Raw genomic sequence first — 19,141 nt, 5'->3', positions numbered from 1 at the left:
GTAATTGTTATTTTTCCATAGGACATAAAATGGTAAAAAGTAATAATAAAATAATTGTAGAAAGTGTGGTTTGGCTCGTTGCATGTTCAGAACACACGGGGTAGGTAATGCTTTTTTTTTTTTCATTTTTAGATGAGAGAACATGCCTCGTATGGTTAAATAGTGTATTATCATTGGGATTTGAATCTTGGCAGAACCGAAGGTGGAAAAAATTATCTCTTAGCACAGTGGTAAAAAAGCTATTCTGTTACTATTTGACCTCTCCTAAAGGCTCTATGGGGGATTAAAACCAAGCCTAGTATGCCTGATAACAGCCAAATCTTCCACCAAGCCAAATCATTTTTCAATCTTTCTGGAACGTACAATAGCTTCCATGTAATTGCATGTAATGTTAATGTTGCTTAAGAAAAGGTCTTGCTGAGATGTCTGGGATTCATTGTATAAGGTCCTGAGTGTAAATTTCATACTTCAGATAAGAGTTCCTGACTCAAAATGTGCATGTTCTAATAATGCTGTAAATCATATAACGTATTTGCAAAGTCAAGCATGAGACACTCCCTTTAGGGACTATTTTGGGCTTAGAGTGACCTTGAAATGTTTGATTGCACTTGAATTTTTAGATTCATGTTTCACAAGTTTTAGTAACTTTATTATGTTTTGGCTATCTAGTGCATTGGGGTTATGTTAGTTTCTTAAATCTATGGCTTTTGCATTGTACTGGTAGAAAGCCCCACCATTGGTCAATAGTTGCATTGTTCTTCGTTATATAATGTAATCAATTATTACACTATCATGAATTTCCAGTACTAAAGAATCTGGTGAGACTGAATATTGTTTCAAAGGCATTCTAATAGTTTTGCTCATTTCTCTTAGCAATTCATTAAGGATTTTTTTTTAAGATTTATTTATTTTATTGGAAAGGCAGATATACAGAGAGGAGGAGAGACAGAGAGGAAGATCTTCTCTTCAATGATTCACTCCCCAAGTGCTGTGCCTATCCGAAGCCAGGAGCCTGGGACTTCTTTCCTGGTCTCCCACGCAGGTGCAGTCCCAAGGTTTTGGGCCATCCTCTACTGCTTTCCCAGGCCATAAGCAGGGAGTTGAATGGGAAGTGGAGCTGCCGGGATTAAAACTGGCACCCTCATGGGATCCCAGTGCATTCAAGGCAAGGACCTTAACCATTACACTATCATGCCAGGCCCACAATTCATTAAGGATTGCTCACTAAAGAAGAGTCTGGGTAAAATATCTCAGTTGTTAAAGCTAGAAGCAGTTTGTTACTGCAAGTTCTTGATTTACTCACAACTCAGTTTGTTACAATAGTCATCTTGTACCGTATTCTTTTCTCTTCTTTCATAAACTTTCCTAGGACCTCTCCTAACCATTCCTGCAAGCTCATATAGTCAATTGAGAATGAATGCTATAGTGACATGTGTGTTTGAAATTCAGGAGAGGAGGGCTGATGGATAAACATGACTGGTTCAAGACCAGATTTTCACTTTGGCAGAAATGTTTGATACAAATATATCAAATATATTATTTGATGGTGCTTGGGAGCTAAGTGTCTATGCAAAAAAATCACAATTTTGATAACCATGTCTAAAACTTACTATTAGAGATGAGTCCCTACAATGTCTATATCATGAATCAATAGTAATGCTGGGTAAAACAAGTTCACACCTAACAAAGGGAACCTACAACTGCCAGAATTAAGAATGAATAATGGCCATAATGATAAATATGTGAGCTTGTGAAAATGAGCCAGGATGACATAGCACTCTATTAAAGGACCTAAAATATACTTATGGAAAAAGAAATATAAACCACAAAAAATAATCCTTCAAAAGGTAGACAGAAACAAAGATGAGAATTTGTGTTCTGGTACCATCAAATGACAGAATTCTATAAACCTAACAGATTTAAAATGATTTTTTTTTAAATCTTAATTTCAGCAAAGGAAATTGATCACTTAGAGATTAGAAGAAGTAGAATGAATAAATGGAGTTAGATTAAAACAAGATTGGGGAAGCTGAGTATAGTTCATTAATAGGGACAAATATACTAATATGAGATGTTAATATGACAAAGGAGATATATGTGAACTAATTGCATTGCTCCCTCACAATATTTGCTTTGTTAAGCTAATATTAATAATAAAAATGAAAAAAATCAACATAAGGAAATCAAGTTTATGAATAGCCAGATAATGTAAGAATTATTTGAAAACAATAGTATGAATGTTGTGACTATAACATAAACATATATTATGCAAATGAATGTATATATTACTCAACATGTAATACTGTTTATATATTGATTTACTTGCAATTTTCTCTGTGTCCAGAATTGTTCATATGGGAGATTAATGGACAACTTGATAAAATCATTGTGCTGAATTTTCTTCCTGAACTTCATTAATAATATAAATATTGTACCAGTTTAAAACAACAAACCTAACTAAATAAACAAATTAGTGTGTATGAAATCACAGATTCAAGCAGCATTCAACAGAATCCAGGGATAGAAACAGCAGAAGTACTTCCAGGAGAAAATAAAAGAGACAGAGAAAATGGACAGAATGAATGGAAACTGTGAGATAACCTACAGCCCTAAAGAATATGACCATGGTCATGCCATTTTCAAGACAGGGAGGAAGGAATTCTAAAGATGACAAAGAGATCACTAAAGCTGGGATTCCTATCTCAGCCTAGGAGGATGCCATCTCAGAAGGCAGGGATTACCATTCCCCCAACACACACACACACACACACACACACACACACACACACACACACACACCACCTTGATTTCAAAGATCTCAGCAGAGTGAGTCTTGGAGCAAGCCACAAATCCAGTTGGGTTGTGGAGGCAAGAATAATAATCCAGCAGGTCCAGAGACAGGATTAAGCCAAAGGGCTTTATTTTCCAGCCTTAAGATCTCATGTAATTTACCTTACTAATTTTCAGACTTGTTTAGAAACCATCTTCCCTTCTTTCTCATTTTTCCCTTTCAGAATATGAATAACTGTCTTATGACTGTCCCACAATCATATTTTGCAAACACCCAACTTGTTTGATTTCATAGGTTAATAGTACAGAGAAGCTTTGCCTCTGGGTGAATTTTACGTTGAGTCTTACCTAATCTGATTTAGAGGGCATTAATTAATTAAATTTTTATTTGAAAGCCCAAGAGAAAGAGATATGTATTTCCATTTGCTGGTTCTCTCCCCCAGATGCCTGCTATAGCCATACCTAAGCCAGCACACATTATCTTTCCCCAAGATGGCAGGGACCCAAGGACTTGAGTCACCATCTGCTGCTTCCCAGGATTTGCACTAACAGGAAGCTTGAACCAGAAGCAGAAGTGGGACACAAATTCCGTCACTCTGATATCGTTTTGGCCATTCCAACCAATGCTTTAGCTGCTCTAAATGCTAACACCAATTTTGATGATATTTAGATGAAACTTTGGACTTCAAAATTGATGATGAATAAGTTAAGGATTTTGAGACAAATGAGAAAATTGTATTTCACATGTGGGAAGAAAATGAATTAGGGAGGTCACTGGTGGAATGTTAAGGTCTAGATGCTTATGTTGCCCCAAAATTTGATTGGCAGAAATCTAATCCCCAATGTGATGGTATTATAGGTAAGGTCTTTGAAAGGTAATTAAATGATGAGGATGGATCCCCATGAATGAATTTGTACTCTTGTAAGTGAACAAAATACCAAAACTCTTTGGTTCTAAACTCAGTGATCATACAAAGATATCCAATTGTAAATTTGGAAGAGAATGTTGAGAAAGAATCCAACTAATGCTGGAAGTCTGTGTGTAGTACGTTCAGCCTCCAGAAGTGTAAGTAATAAATGTCTGCTGTTTAAGCTAGCCAGTCTATATTATTTTGTCATAGTACCCAAACTAAGATATTCTACATTAAATGTTATAATAAAATAATAACTAAGCATACCCTAAAGTCTTCCTTTGGCAAATGTATTAGATTAGGCAAAGTAAAATACATAAAACAAGACTCAATGATTAGGATAAGCTAAAAGAATACTAATAAGCTAAAAAAAATAAGTAATAAATGATCTAGGATGCAGTAGAAAAAAGTGGTAAGCTTTATATGCATTATTTTTTTTTCTGTTCCCATGCATTACATACATACCTGATTTTGTATAACCTGGTTAATATCTTTATTCTCAAGTAACACAGAAATGTTTTGACTTTTAGTTCTTTTTACTTGAAACATAACGTTAGCTAGTATTTTATTTCCTATTTTGATGACCCCACAGTTATTATTTATATTGTCTCCAGGTAGTCAATTTTGCTTTGGAGTTTTCTGTGTCTGAAGTTTCGATTTTCTTAAAAATATACTATATTCGTGTTCAAATATAGGGGGTCTGAAATAAGCATCTGTTCTCTCTCAGTTTCTGTGGTGCAATCCAGACACAGGCCAAAGCATGGAGTTTTGCTTTTTTTTTTAAACTTTCAAAAGATTGCATAATAGCTACCACCAGAAAAAGCTGCCTAGGTAGGAAGTGTGACACCACTAAGGTGGTTGATGGCACATTTTCAGACACTGATGGAAGAATTGTGAAGCCAGTAACATGAAAGACATAATTGAGGGGATCCAGTAGGGATAGATTGGGAAACTCTCAAAAGTGACCCACAGAAAGGAGCATCAGCTTTCAAACTCTACCACTCAGGACTCCAAATAAGTTGGAAAGGTCAAAAAACTCAACGTGTGCTTCCCAATGCTGAGCCTTTAGCAGGGATGGGGGGGGGGGGGTCAGTCATCATGACCCTCTCAGTGGACAGACTGTGGCTTTGCCTAACTGTGACAGAAACTTCTGTTCTCTGAACTTGATGGAAAGATTCTGAAACCAGCCAAAATTTCATTGTAGCAATGAAGAACAAATACCTCACAGAGTAAATCTGAAGGCAGGAGAAATATATATTCTTCTTCTGCTGTTTCAGTCTCATTTATTTTTGTTTCTCCCACTTGTTTCTGATGAGTTAAGCTCATACACTGTCCGGTTTTCTTGTACAACTTGTTCCCCACTATGTGGTGGCTAATTGAAAGAACTAAAAATGAAATTCAGGTACTGTATATAGTAAATGAGAATGATTTTCTTGCAGAAAGAGAATATTTGCACAATTAGCTGAGTTTTGTCTCTTAATATTTTGTTCTGAAAATCCACACGTAAAAAATGTTCCACCTACAAAATACTCTGTTAAAAAAAAAAAGGCAAATCAAGTCTTGATAGGCTTGATTTTGGAGGCCCTGCACACAAGGCTCAGCTTTGAGGCCAGGGTTTTTGTGGGAAGCCAGTTCTCGTGCAGAAAGCAGACCAGTCTTGAGTAAAGCCTGGAGAGCAAGGCCCGAAGGACACTGCAACTTAGAGTTTTGGCAGAGAGGAGGTTATTTCACTAGCACAATAGAAACAAACCGCCCTACCCCCTCACTCCCTAGTCAGGTTCCCTTTGTGTACACACTTGTAGAATATGTTCTCCACAGTGACAGCACACAGCACTGTATTCACAACTGAAGGATAATCATATCTTCCTGTTGAATGGCACTGGGCTTTTCAAACAGATTAAGAATTGTCTGCGTTTTGTCGATAAACTTCTAGTAAGACCCAGAGGGAAACCAGAACACGGACTTGGGATTTGAAACTGTAGCCTGGTTAGTGACAGGAACCAGGCGTTGGAGGAAAGGACCGGCGAGGACGGGGGAGGAGAAACCAGGTGCAGCACGGGCAAGAGATTTTGTGCAGGATCTGCTTTCCGCTCCGCATTAGCTGGAAACATCACTCTCACTGGAAACCATGCGAATGAGTGACATTCAAAGCACGTGGGAAACACTGCTTTGTAATGCAGTATTGAGTTCCCAGAGATTCTGGGCCAACTATTTGCATGAAATTTGTATTTTTAATGTAGTGTAGCCTCAATGTATTAGAGTGATAGGACACCGAGCATAAATTAGATGCAGGTTTCCTACGGGAAATTTGCCACGCAGACACTTGGCCCTTCCTACTGTCCTGTGAAGCAGTACTTTTCTGCTTCCTATCAGCAGACTTGCTGAAGCTAACTGGAAAAGTCACGAGGAGGTGTCAAAGTCATTACTCCTGTCTGCAACATAATTAATAATTTAAAAAAACATAAAAACAATACCTGTATGTTGTTGTTACTGAAAATGCCTGCAAGAGAATTTTATTTACTATAGGTTACTACACACAAGAGAAAATAAAAGATACCAAGTGTCCTTTTTATTTGAAATTCTGAAATATTTTTCAAAAGACACTTATCATTTTCCGCTACTGACATTCCTAACTGTTTGGGCATAATCTGTTAGAGGTTCAATGTTTAATTAAAGAAAAATAAGAAACATAATCATTAAATAAATTAGTAATGTTTTATGTCATAGAAAATATATAATAAACTGTGATTATAGAAATGATCTCTCTTAGAATAATGAACAGCGTATATGACCTATTTAACTTTTTTACACATTCATTTTCTTCATTAAAGAATTGCCTACGAGAGACACTGTTGTTCTGCTTTTGCGTCTCGTTCTGACATTTGTTAGTGTTGATAGTCAAATGATTGTCAGTTTACATGAGTCTGATGTGTTTAACATAGAGGCATAATTGCCAGATGAATTAAGGAAAAATTCACTGAAATATACCCCCTTTTGATACCAGAATTCAGTGAAAACTGCACATATGGAGGGCTTACAAAACAGTAAATATTAAATGTGAATTTTCATTTTCTTTCTTGATAATTCTTTGGGAGTATCTTTGTATTTTTTGTTCGTGGACTAGCCTCTCCTCAGCGCTAAAGATACAGAATTACTTGTATGTTCTAAGAACATCTGAAGAGAATATAAATCTTTTAATATATTTCGATATATAAAAGTGCTTAGCATTATATAACTGGAGAATACCTTTTCATTTATATATTCATATGGAAGTGTTTCATTATATTGGTGTCTGATATCTATAAAAACAGCATCTTAACCAATATTACAGGATTTCTCTCACATCTGTAGTCTCACAAAATGTTCATGCCATAGAAGCTGTGATTAGAATGTCGCTTCCTAGAGACGGGAGAGGGGAGATGAAGGAATACAAAAAATGGTTTAGTAATGCAAGTTATCATTAGGAGTAAGGAGTTCTGTGTTCTGTTGGCCCTTTGGGTGACTATTGATCATTTACTGAATGTGTTTCTTAAAGAAGCTGGACAGATGGATTTAGAGCATTTTCACCATAAAAAATGATAAATGGTTGAGGTGATATTTTTACCTTATTTAATTGAAATTCGAAATTGCACAATCTATACATGTATCAAAACACTGCAAGGTACCCCATAAACATGTACATTTTGATGTGTCTGTTTAAAAGTCACTGTTAATTATTTAATAAATAATTCCAATTTTGCCTGAATTTTTTCAGGAAAACTAAGAGGAGGAAACTCTTTTCCAGCTTCTGTGAAAGAAAGACATTAGAAGTACAATGAAATATCCCTTTTGAACAGTATGTTGTTATTAAAACAACTTGAGGTCCTTTAAAAACTAACTGCTTTATTTGGGTCATGACTCTGGTGACCAAGAGGGCCAAGTGACATGGCACAAGTGTCTGGGTTGACTTGCAAGATGGCAGAGAGATATAAAGGAGAATGCAAGGCAGAGGGGAAGAGAGTGAGACAGAGAGCAACTGAGATGCAGTGAGGTGTCAGGCTCACACAGAGCAACCATTTCTAACAGGAACGAGAACAGCATACTGAAAGACAACACTAACCTCTCCTAGAAAACTGACTGCTTCCCACTAAGCCCATCTGTTAAACATTGTGCCGCCTTGTAGCATCATCACACAGGGATCTAACACATGCTTTGAGGGGATAGACCATATTCAAACCATGGCAAATACTCAAAATTCCGCAACAAAATATTAGCAAACTTGGTACAGTAGCACCTAAAAGGTTACTCTATTATGAACAAATGGTGTGTATTTCAGTTATGTAAAATTGATTTGACACTTTAACATCTATCCATTTAAAAAGATTATAGATATAGAAACAACCCTAACACTCTCTTAAAAGGAGGGTGTGTGTGCAGAGCAGGAGGGGATCTCAGGGTCGAACATGAAGATAAGAGGAGGTCTGTATCCTAGTCCCAGAAACTCCTGGAGGCCTCCCAATTGCTTTTGCCACAGAAGTAATGCCTGTTTCATCAAGGATTCTCAGTACGGACATCAGAAACTGTATCCCAACTGCCTAGGAGATCACAAGAAATATGAATGCCCTTGGAGGCTGAGAACTCTGAAATCAGTCATTTCCTATTGGATTTCCCACAGGATGGTAGCGACCCAAAACCCTCTCATAAGGTCTGGTGACATCAGAACTACATCCAGGAACCCCAGGTGGCACTCAGAGATAAAAGGATTGTAAATTTCCTTTTGGATTCAAGAGAGGAGCTTTCTATGGTCCTCTCTTCTATAGCCTTATCTAGTTCCAGCCTTGGTTCCAAGGCCTCTCTTACACGGATCATCAGGGTTGCTTGTGAACCTCAAAATTAGTCCAGATAGAGACTAATAAAGGTCAGCTAGTTGATAATCACGCAGCTTGTACTTTACTGATCGGACTTCCCATTTGGCCTTTCAGATAGACAGAGAGAGACATAGATAAAGATATAAAAAGTCTGGAACAGCCAGGGGAAAGGCCAGCTAGCCTATAATTGCTCAGCCTGTCACTACTGGTCAGACTCTCTATTTCTCCTGGACTTTAATAAGTAGGATGTAGAGTTAAATTCTTCCTCACTCATTGGGTTGTTGGGGATTTCCCTGCTCACCTGCCTAAAACTTTTCTATTCTTCAATTGTTAAAATACAAAGCTCTGTAAAACCATGCATAATCGCTATATACTGCAAAGTTTAAATTGTGGCTTAATTTACTCCCCAAAAAACCTTATCAATTTATGACTGTTAATGCTAAACAAGATGTAACTGCATAGAAACTTTGATGTTAAGTTTGTACTCATCTGTTATATATATGATGAATGTTAATGTTGATCCTTCCACTGTTCCTGTGCCGTTCTGATTTAGGTTAAACTCAAGAACATGTTAGCTTGGGAGAAAAAAAAGTTTATGACAGCTGGTTGTGTATATACTAAAATTTAGATGCAAAGGAAGTAGTTACAGGATGCGGTTAAGAACTTGCATTTTCTAACTTATTGGTCACTCAACTCTGTTAATTAACATATTTTTCACCCAAGAGGCTATTTATCATGGTCAATTTTCCCATGAAGAAAATGGAAAAGTAATATGTGGGCTGAATAATAAAAAGATTCTGTTTGAAAATGCTGATTTTGAGATATTGCTACACATCCAAGCAGAAATTTAAATATGTTAGTAGTCACAAAATAGTATATGAAAGTGCACTGGGTTACAGTACTAACTTCATGAGAAACAAACTAACGTGAGTATTTTTATAAGATCACAAACCTTGATCATATGTTGGATGTGCGCCTCAGCGATACTGAGATATCATAGATTATACCACTTTATGGCTTGCACTGCTAGCTGGTGAAGGTGGTACCTTTGAATAGAAATGGACAGTATTTGAAGAAAGATCATGAATTCCATGCTAGAATTTAAAAAAGGCTACTTAAACATTCCAGGAGGATGTCAGATTGTATAAATGGGTCTGGAGATTAGTGTTAAGTATGACTGGTATGTTCAAATTAATTGAAACCTTAGTATATTTTTAATGGTCTTCAAGGCAGTGCATATGAAGTCATAAGAAAAAGACATGCAAGACTGAAACCTGGAGAGATTCGGTATTAAAACAAAAGATTAAAGTATGTGAGCCTAAAAAAGAGATGCTGAGAGGGCCATTGAAATCAATTTTATGCAAAGTTACAAAGTTTATGCAAAATTACAATTTATAGAAGTCCAGCAAAATGATACCTTTAATAATTAAGTCTGTGGTTCTCAATGCGGATGCGTGCCCCCAGAAAAGTGATTGAATCAATAAGCACTTAAAGCCCCAGGAAAAATAGTGATGTATTCCTTTCAAAATGAATTTTATTCAAGGGTTAGTAATTTTAAATATTATTTTATATGAAAACAAACAGAACTATTATTTTAAATGGGAAAATGCAGTCAATTTCCAGATTATGGTATGAGATTTCAAAAAAAAAAATCCTGCTTGAGAGAGGCTACATACGGTTACACCCTCCAGAAGTCTTCCCGCCTCTCACCTCTCACCTTACCTTTCGCTGTGTTCAAGCAAGTGTTTTATAGGGATATTTGTAAACCCTTGGGTGAGTTGGGGGCAGAGAGCCTTCTCGGTTAATAAAAATTTTCCTCACTTTTGACTTAACATGGTAACGAACAAAAGACACTGGTACTTTTAAAAAAATAAGTATGAAAATTTACAAGTAGTAGGTATAAAACTAAAAAGAGGACAGCAAAAAAAAAAAAAATCGTATCATCCAGACATCAAAGTAAAAGCTAATACAGTCTCTGAAAACTGTCTTCGTAACTATGACCACCAGTAGCATAGATGTTTAAAGGCAATTATTGGACTAAATTTTACCCAGTCTCCCAGTTGCCCCAATGTTTCTGGAGGTAGGATGCCTAGAAGGTTATGAGAGTGAGATGGTAGCTGACGAAACAATGGCATTACAGAGAGGGAGGGGGTTCTTCCTGTACACAGCAAGCAGGTGAGCAAAGAGCCTGAGCACGTCACATCTCTACCCTTGGACTTCACAGCCTCCATGACCGGGATAAAATGAGTTGTTTCTTTAAAGCCTCCTCATTTTGTGTTTATCTGTATAGTGTCCCACATTAACCCAGCAACTCCCAAGTTTGTGATGCTGTGAATCTTTTGATGAAACTGACAAAGGCATGGTTGGGAATAATAATTTAGAGCTCATATACCTTTATTATAACTTATTATAATAAATTGTATCAAAATTAAGAAAAAAACATAGTCTTAAAATAGGACTTTTAAATTTTGAAGGTTTAGTATCCGAGAACACTTGTTAAGTCTGTTTCCCATGATGGTGGTTGTAACATGGAATCCAGGATTTTTAAGGTGCACCAGAAATAGTAACTGAATTGAGAATAAAAACAACAAACAGAAAATGATATTGTGAATTTTCAACCACTTCAGTCATTTACAGAACTGCTTTTCTCTGAAGCCTGCATGCCACGATGTGTCCACAAATAGCCGCAAGTGGCAGCGTGTTAGTCTGCAAGAAGCAATGCAGTATGCTACTCATTACTATGCAGAACACATTGTCCCTGTTCTATTTATAACTGCTGTCTTTAAATCTTGATCATTTGAAACACAGTTCATTCCTTGAAGTAAAATGACAACCTAGGAACCAGTTCATGACCCATCTGCTCTACTTCTGAACCAGCTCTCTGCTTCTGGCCTGGGAAGGCATCAGAAGATGGCTTAAGTCTTTAGCCGCCCTCCCCGCCCCCCATGGGCCTGGTGCGATAGTGTAGTGGTTAAAGTCCTCACCTTGCATGCCCGGGATCCCATATGGGCACCAGTTCTAATCCTGGCAGCCGTGCTTCCCATCCAGCTCCCTGCTTGTGGCCTGGGAAAGCAGTTGAGAATGGCCCAAATATTTGGGCCCCTGCACCAGATAGGGAGACCTGGAAAAGGCTCCTGGCTCTTGGCTTCAGATTGGCTCAGCTCCAGCTGGTGCGGCAGCTTGGGGAGTGAGCCATCAGAAGGAAGATCTTTCTCTGTGTCTGTCCTCCTCTCTATATATCCACCTTTTCAATAAAAATAAATAAATAAATAAATCTTAAAAAAAATCCTTAGACCCCTGCTCCCAGAAGGGAGACCAGGAAGAAGTCCTTGGCTCCTGGCTTCACATCAGCTCAGCTCTAGATGTTGTGGCCATTTGGGGGAGAAATCAACAGATGGAAGACCTCCCTGTCTATCTCCCCTCTCTATGGAAACTGCTTTCAAATAGAAATAAACAAATCTCTTTCTTTAAAGATTATTTTTATTGCAAAGTCAGATAGACAGAGAGGAGGAGAGTCAGAAAGGAAGATCTTCCATCTGCAATGGCCAGAGATAAGCCAATCCGAAGCCAGGAGCCAGGAGTTTCCTCCAGGTCTCCCACACGGGTGCAGGGTCCCAAAGCTTTAGGCTCTCCTGGACTACATTCCCAGCCCACAAGCAGGGAGCTGGATGGGGAGCAGAGCCGCTGGGATACGAACCAGTGCCTATATAGGATTCCAGTGCATGCAAGGCGAGGACTTTAGCCACTAGGCCCCAGCACTGGCCCCAAATCTCCTTTTTTTCTTTTTAATGCCAACCTAGATCTAAGAAATATATTTGTTAGTACACTTCTTATGTATCAATTATGTGTATAACATACATATTTTCTGATTGTCAGAACCTTCCTATAGATTCCTATGTTTGGGAGATAATGAATAATGCAGTGGAAAACTCCATGTAAATTGCCTCTTTCCCTCAGCCAAGTTAGAAAATAACAAGTATTATCACATTCCGGGTTGTATTTCTTAATGACTTCAAAAAATGTAAAGTAATTTTGGAAGAATTGGCATTTGCACTATACTCAGCTTTTAATGTTTCTTTAAATACATGTGGTTTTTCTACATGTAAATACAAATGTTTCTTGAGAAGGTTATTTTTAAATATTTTTCTTTTAGAACTTGAGATACATCATTCCGTTCCAAACTCTAAAAAGCTTCTCATGAGAAATCTACCCCTGCTCTCCCTCCCTACTTCCTTCGTTCCTTCCCTGGTCCTTTTTTCCTTTTTGACTTTTGCCTTCTCTCCTTCATTTCTTCTTGCCCTTTCTTCTTTCCTCCTATATTTCGCTTCCTCTCTTTTTCTTTTCTTTCTTTGTTTCTTTCATATGAGTAAAACAACCGAAAATGAAGATATCAAATGAATATATCTTTCTTTTGTTGGGTCTGGTCTACTTTTGAGATTTTCTACTGTACTTTTTATTTGATATACTGAGCTCTTCATTTGCAAAATTTCTGCTGGGCTCTTTTCCAAGACTGCCATCTCTTACAGAATTTGTCATTCATGTGCTGCGTAGATTTCCTGGTTTCATTTAACTACATTCTCTCTTGTATCTCGTTGATTGGCCTTTTAATCTTCTTTTGAATTCTTCATTAAATATTTGATAGCATTCCTTAATTTGGAGACAAACATTAAAGTCAGACTTTTGGAGTTAATATTGCCCTGCTTGCTCACGCTTTTGTGTCCCTACATTGTTTTTTGTGCATCTAGTGGATAAATTGTCTTTATCACTTGATGGATGGCTTTTGTGGGTTTTTGTTTTTGTTCACTTTTTTTCTTGTAGATGTTTTTTGACGGTTGGTTTAGTAGTTATTTTGGCTTTAGATTCACTTTGATGCTGAAGTATAGCATCCCTATATCTTATTTTGTAATTAATAGCAACAATAACGTCCATATAGGGAGCTACTTTTAGCCCCAGCTGCTGTGTATGTGTCTCGGTGGCAATAGTTAGGGTGGCAGCAGGGTTGGGCCCAGTATTGGCATTTGCATCATGTAATGCCATGGCAGTGAGGGGAAATGTGGGAAGCCAGTCCCAAGCCTGCAGAGGCAACCACTTCAGCTTTAAGCAAGATCCACTCTGTTGTATTGAACCATCTGTGCCATGTAGTGCAGGACACTACTTAGGCTAAAATAGTGCGGTCACTGTTACTATTCATTTTGTTTGGTTTGTGAGGTCACAGTCCTCTTTGCTCTTAAAGCAGGATTTTTGTGGAACCCAGGAATGAGATCTGCAGCTGTTTCTGTCTCACAGGGCAGTGTGAATTTCAGCAGTGACTCTTTTCTCAAGATAGGATTGACACTACTGCAGCCTATGCTCTCGGGGCAAAGGGAAAGACAACGTGAGTTTCTTCTTTGAAATAAACCTTCCAAGTTGTACTCTAAGTAGCTCCCCCATTGTGCTCCAAGCCAGTGATAACTCTAGAACACTCTTGCAGTTGAGATTGCAAATGATGTGTGGCTTGCTGGGACCCTTCTTCTCACCATTTTCAGGCATTGAAGATTGTTCCAGACACTGAGCTAGGGCTAAAGCGCTGGTGTACTCTGTTCCTCTTTTGATGCTTCTAAGTCAGGTCTCTGTGTTCTAGTGTTCCAATGCTCCCCATTTAGGGAATGCAATGTTTACTAGCTGGCTTGACTCTTCTCCATAGAAGACAAGTGTTAAGCACCTCTATTTGGCCAGCTTGCAGTGCTTTGGTATGAATTGCCATTGTGAATGGGAAAGTGTGTTACATTTTTCTGGTGATAGCTGACTTCTGAAACAGCACTGCAGTTGCTATGGTACTCTCTTAATCCAAAATAAGTATATTTTCTCCACACTGTAGACATTTTAGCTTTAGACTAGATGATCCTTAGATATAAAAGATAGAATGCACAGGTCCTGTGTGGAAGAAGGTTTGCTATCAGTTCATGAAGGAAACAAATCATCTCAGTAGCAATAGTAACAACCATGATAGAAACAGAAAAAGGAAATAATTACCAAGACAGAAGATGGGAGGAGGCAGGAGAATGAGAAGGGGAAAAAGGAGTTGTCTTCAGAACAGGAAATTATAGGAGGGCACAGGGCACACTATGACAGCCAGCCTTGCTGGGGAGACTCCTCTGCTCAGAGATAAAGAGGAGAGTTTCAAGGATGAAATCAGAAGAAAAGAGACATTGTACTGGTTGTCAAAGGATGTATGTAAAGTATCCAGTTACTCCATAATTTATATTAAAATTGAGGAATTTTTAAGAAAGTTTAACACTAATGTCAAAAGCATAAATGTGGTGGATATTGTGGCAAAGGAGACTTAATAATATGTGCAAGGGGATGAAATAAAAGGTAGAAAATAAGGAAATTACAAAGATAAAGGGAGAAGAAGCAGCAAGGTGAAAAACAGAAATGTTGGTGACCAAATAGGCTAAATCCCAGGAAAACATGGGAAGCAACAGGAAAAAGAGGCACATAGTTAAATAGTTACAGACATTAAGAGACTAAGCAAATGTGAGAACACTAAATAGATTTGGAATGGAGTATTAGCATACGCTATCTTCAGATTTATGCATTAAGAATCATTTATCCCACTGTTTCAGTTCCTTAGTAATTCTGACTAGAAAAGTTGGTACTGTGTCTGACAGTTAAGAATTTCAGCCATGGCAGTTCTCAGAGGGGAGATGTTTCGTACAGTGCTTTCTGCCACAGAATGGCAAAATTACACCCAATTCTAATTCTCAGGAAGGTTTTCTCTACCAAATAACCCCTGGGTCTCAGTGAACATGGTGACAATAAAATCAGAAATGAGGACAGTAAAGAGGGTCTTTCTTGGTAATCTAATCTTTGATTTTATGTAAGTCACCAGCTCAGTACTTCTCCTTTTCTGTCTGTATGACTCATCCACGCGCCTTCACTAATCTGGATGTTAGACCCTGAACACATTATCTCACCATAACTATATTCCTCTATAAACTGGCCTCTTGGGCCCGGCGCGGTGGCGCAAGTGGTTAAAGGTCCTCGCCTAGCATGCCCGGGATCCCATATGGGCGCCGGTTCTAATCCCGGCAGCCCCGCTTCCCTTCCAGCTCCCTGCCTGTGGCCTGGGAAAGCAGTCGAGGACGTCCCAAAGCTTTGGGACCCTGCACCCGCGTGGGAGACCCGCAAGAGGCTCCTGGCTTCGGATCGGCATAGCATCGGCCCGTTGCGCTCACTTGGGGAGTGAATCATCGGACGGAAGATCTTCCTCTCTGTCTCTCCTCTCTGTATATCCGCCTTTCCAATGAAAAAATAATAAAAAAATAAATCTTTATAAACTGGCCTCTAATTATATTTTAATGAATTCTGATTGTACATCATTAAAGTTTGTAAAGATAATTTGAAATTACATTAATATTCCCACCCATAACGCATTAAAAATAGTTTACATATAAAATGAAACCATAAAAAATGCACATGCTTGGGTCCACAATCTTCATTCCAAATAGTTAGCTAAAGAAAGCCTGGATCTCACCGAGAGCTGGCGTGTGTTTCTTACTCCTGCTTCTCCTTCTTCCTGGCATATAACCCACATCTCTCAATCTCCTTTGCATTAATGTAAAATCAGATAATTTGGTTCTAATGAAAATTTTTTGAAGATTTATTTTTATTACAAAGTCAGATACACAGAAAGGAGGAGAGACAGAAAGGAAGATCATTCATCTGATGATTCACTCCTGAAGTGACCGCATCGGCCGTTGCTGTGCCCGAGCCAAAGCCAGGAGCCAGGAACTTCCTCCAGGTCTCCCACATGGGTGCAGGGTCCCAAGGCTTTGGGCCATCCTTGACTGCTTTCCCAGGCCACAAGTAGGGAACTGAATGGGAAGTGGAGCTGCCCGGATAAGAACCAGCACCCATATGGAATCCTGGCACGTTCAAGGCGAGGACTTTAGCCGCTAGGCAACTGCTCCGGACCCATGACTAATGAAATTTAAGAGAAATGATGCATACTACTCCAACCACTGGGCTATACAGAAACCTTTTACATAATCCTCCAGGCCCCCTCTTTATCTATCCAACTAAAGGCTGAGGAGAGGTAGGTGCTAAAAGATGGCTGAATCACATAAAAGAAAGTCTGTATGTCTGGGACTCAGTGCATGAAGCAGAAATCCCCTGCCAACCCACAATGCCTTAGAACTCAGAAACTTATTAACCTACTGCAATGTTTCCTTTAGCCTACTTTCACAAATACAGAGGCAATCAATACATAGAATATAGGGAAGGGCCATAGGATTACCAAGTGCAAACGAAATGAGTAATACATTCTGATATGATAGACTTATAGAATATCCAAAAGAATAAAGCCTTAGAAACATTAATACAATTTAGTTATGTTTTGGGGAATAAAGTTGATATTTGAAATTTTACTTATATAGTATCAACACTGAAACATCAAACTATAAAATGAAATTACACAGACTTTATATTTATAATGTTAATAAAACCTAGAAAGGGCTGTAGAATAAATCAAAGACATGAAAACCTACTATGAAGAATAATTAGGAATAAAGATTAGGAAAATATCAAGAGATTTATTAGAAGGAGTTGAGTTATGTGATTATGGAGGCAGACAAGTCCCAACATTTTAAGGTGAGGTGGCAGCTGGAGACCAAGAACTAGTAATTGAGTTCCAGTCTAAGTCCAAAAGCCTTATCAACCACTAAAGCTTATGGGTGCTGTCAAAGGCTGGCAGATTTGAGACCCAGGAAGAATCAGAGTTTTAGTTCAAGTCCAAAAGCAAGACAAAAGCCAGCTCTTAGGTAGTCAGGACATAATTCTTTCTCATTTGTGGGAGGGCGGTTTTTTTAGTTCTATTCAACTCTTCAATGGATTGCATGAACCCACCCACTTTTACAAAGTATAATCTGTTTGATACAGTCTTTCACCTCAAGTGTTAATTTCATGCAAAAAGGACCATCAACAGAAACATGCAGAATAATATTTGACCAAATGTCAAGCACCTTATGACCAAGCCAACAGTTCATTCCACCATTAAAATTAAAGTATCAAGAATAACCAAGGTTAGTTCAAAGAAGAAAATTCTCTTCATATTTGTATTAGTTTTCTGTACTGCAACAAAGTACCACAAAACTAGCAGCTTAAAACAACAGGCTGTCCATTATGCTAGTTTATGTCTTCTTTCAAACTGCTACAATTAAACAGCAGAAAGTTAAACTTGTAACTAACAGATTGTTCTACTGTGATAATATAGGGTGTGGGCAATTGAGAGAGGGAGGAAGGGAAAAAGGAGGGATGAACCTGATAGCTATAAAATTGTATCCCGGAATATAATTTTTAAAGTAATAAAAAATTAAAAGACACATATATACCATTACAAATTCTGTGGATTAGTTCAACACATGTCTCAAAATGTCAGAAGGGTTATTTCCTTAGCTTTTCAGTTTCTAGAAGTTTTTGGCATTTATGGATCGTTGTCGTTTCTTGTATCTTCAGAGCATTAACTTCCCATGTTTGTCACCATTCTTCTGCAGTTACTTCTCCTTCAAACCTTACTCACCTGGAAAGGGTTCCTCTCTGTCAAGGATTTGTGGATTAGGTTAGGTTTTCCTGGATAACATGGGCTAACATCCCCCAGTGCAGAATTTTTAGAAAATAGGTATTTATTTGAAAGAGTTAAAAAGAAAGGGATATATAGATAGGGAGAGATCTTTTATCTGCTGGTTCACTTCCCAGATGACCACTAGTGCCAGAGGTTTCTTTTAGCTCTCTCATATGGGTAGCAAGGGCGCAAAAACTTGAGCCATCTTCTGCTGCATCTTCAGCCCATTGGCTGGGAGCTGGATCAGAAATAGTGTAGCTTGAACTTGAGCTACTCATATGGGATGCCAGCTTTGCAGGCAGTGACCCAAACTTTATGCTCAATGCTGGCCCCAGCGTAGGTTTTAAGGCTCAAGACCTGAAAAGAAAATCTTAAGTATTTTGAATCTTAGTTTGAGAAAGGAGATTTGCAAAGAATATACTAAATAATAAATTTTTCAGTACTCGGCTAGGAAACAAAATTAAGTGATTCCATGCCATGTTGCACTTAAGCAAAAACAGCAAAATTTTTAAAAATATATGAAAGATAAATCTAAAAACATTTAAAATAAAACATGTAGAACACTCTTATGACACTTAAAGACTTAATTACTTTTTTCACATTTATTGATTGTTTTATTTGAAAGGTAATGTCACAGAGAGAGAAAGAGAGAGAGGTTCCATCTTCTTATTTACTTCCCAAATGGACACAACAGCCAGGCATAGGCCAGGTGGAAATAAGGAGTTTGGAACTTCAACAGGTCTCCTCTGTGCGTGTCCAGTGCCCATGTACTCAGTCCATCTTCTGCTGCTTTCCCAGGCAAATTAACAGGAAACAGGACCAGAAGTAGAGCAGCTAGGACGGGGACCAACGCTCGTACACTAAATGCTAGTATTATAAGCAGTGACTTATCCACTGTACCACAGCATGGGCCCCAAAGAAGCATTTTTGATAACATTTTTAAAAAGCAAAAAGTAATAAAGGAAAATAATAAATTTAAGCAGATAGAAATG

Source organism: Ochotona curzoniae, unplaced genomic scaffold, assembly GCF_017591425.1.
Source record: "Ochotona curzoniae isolate NIBS_2020 unplaced genomic scaffold, NIBS_Ocur_1.0 contig_4612, whole genome shotgun sequence".
Classification (NCBI taxonomy): Eukaryota; Metazoa; Chordata; class Mammalia; order Lagomorpha; family Ochotonidae; genus Ochotona; species Ochotona curzoniae.
Note: the sequence above shows the minus strand (reverse complement) of the source record.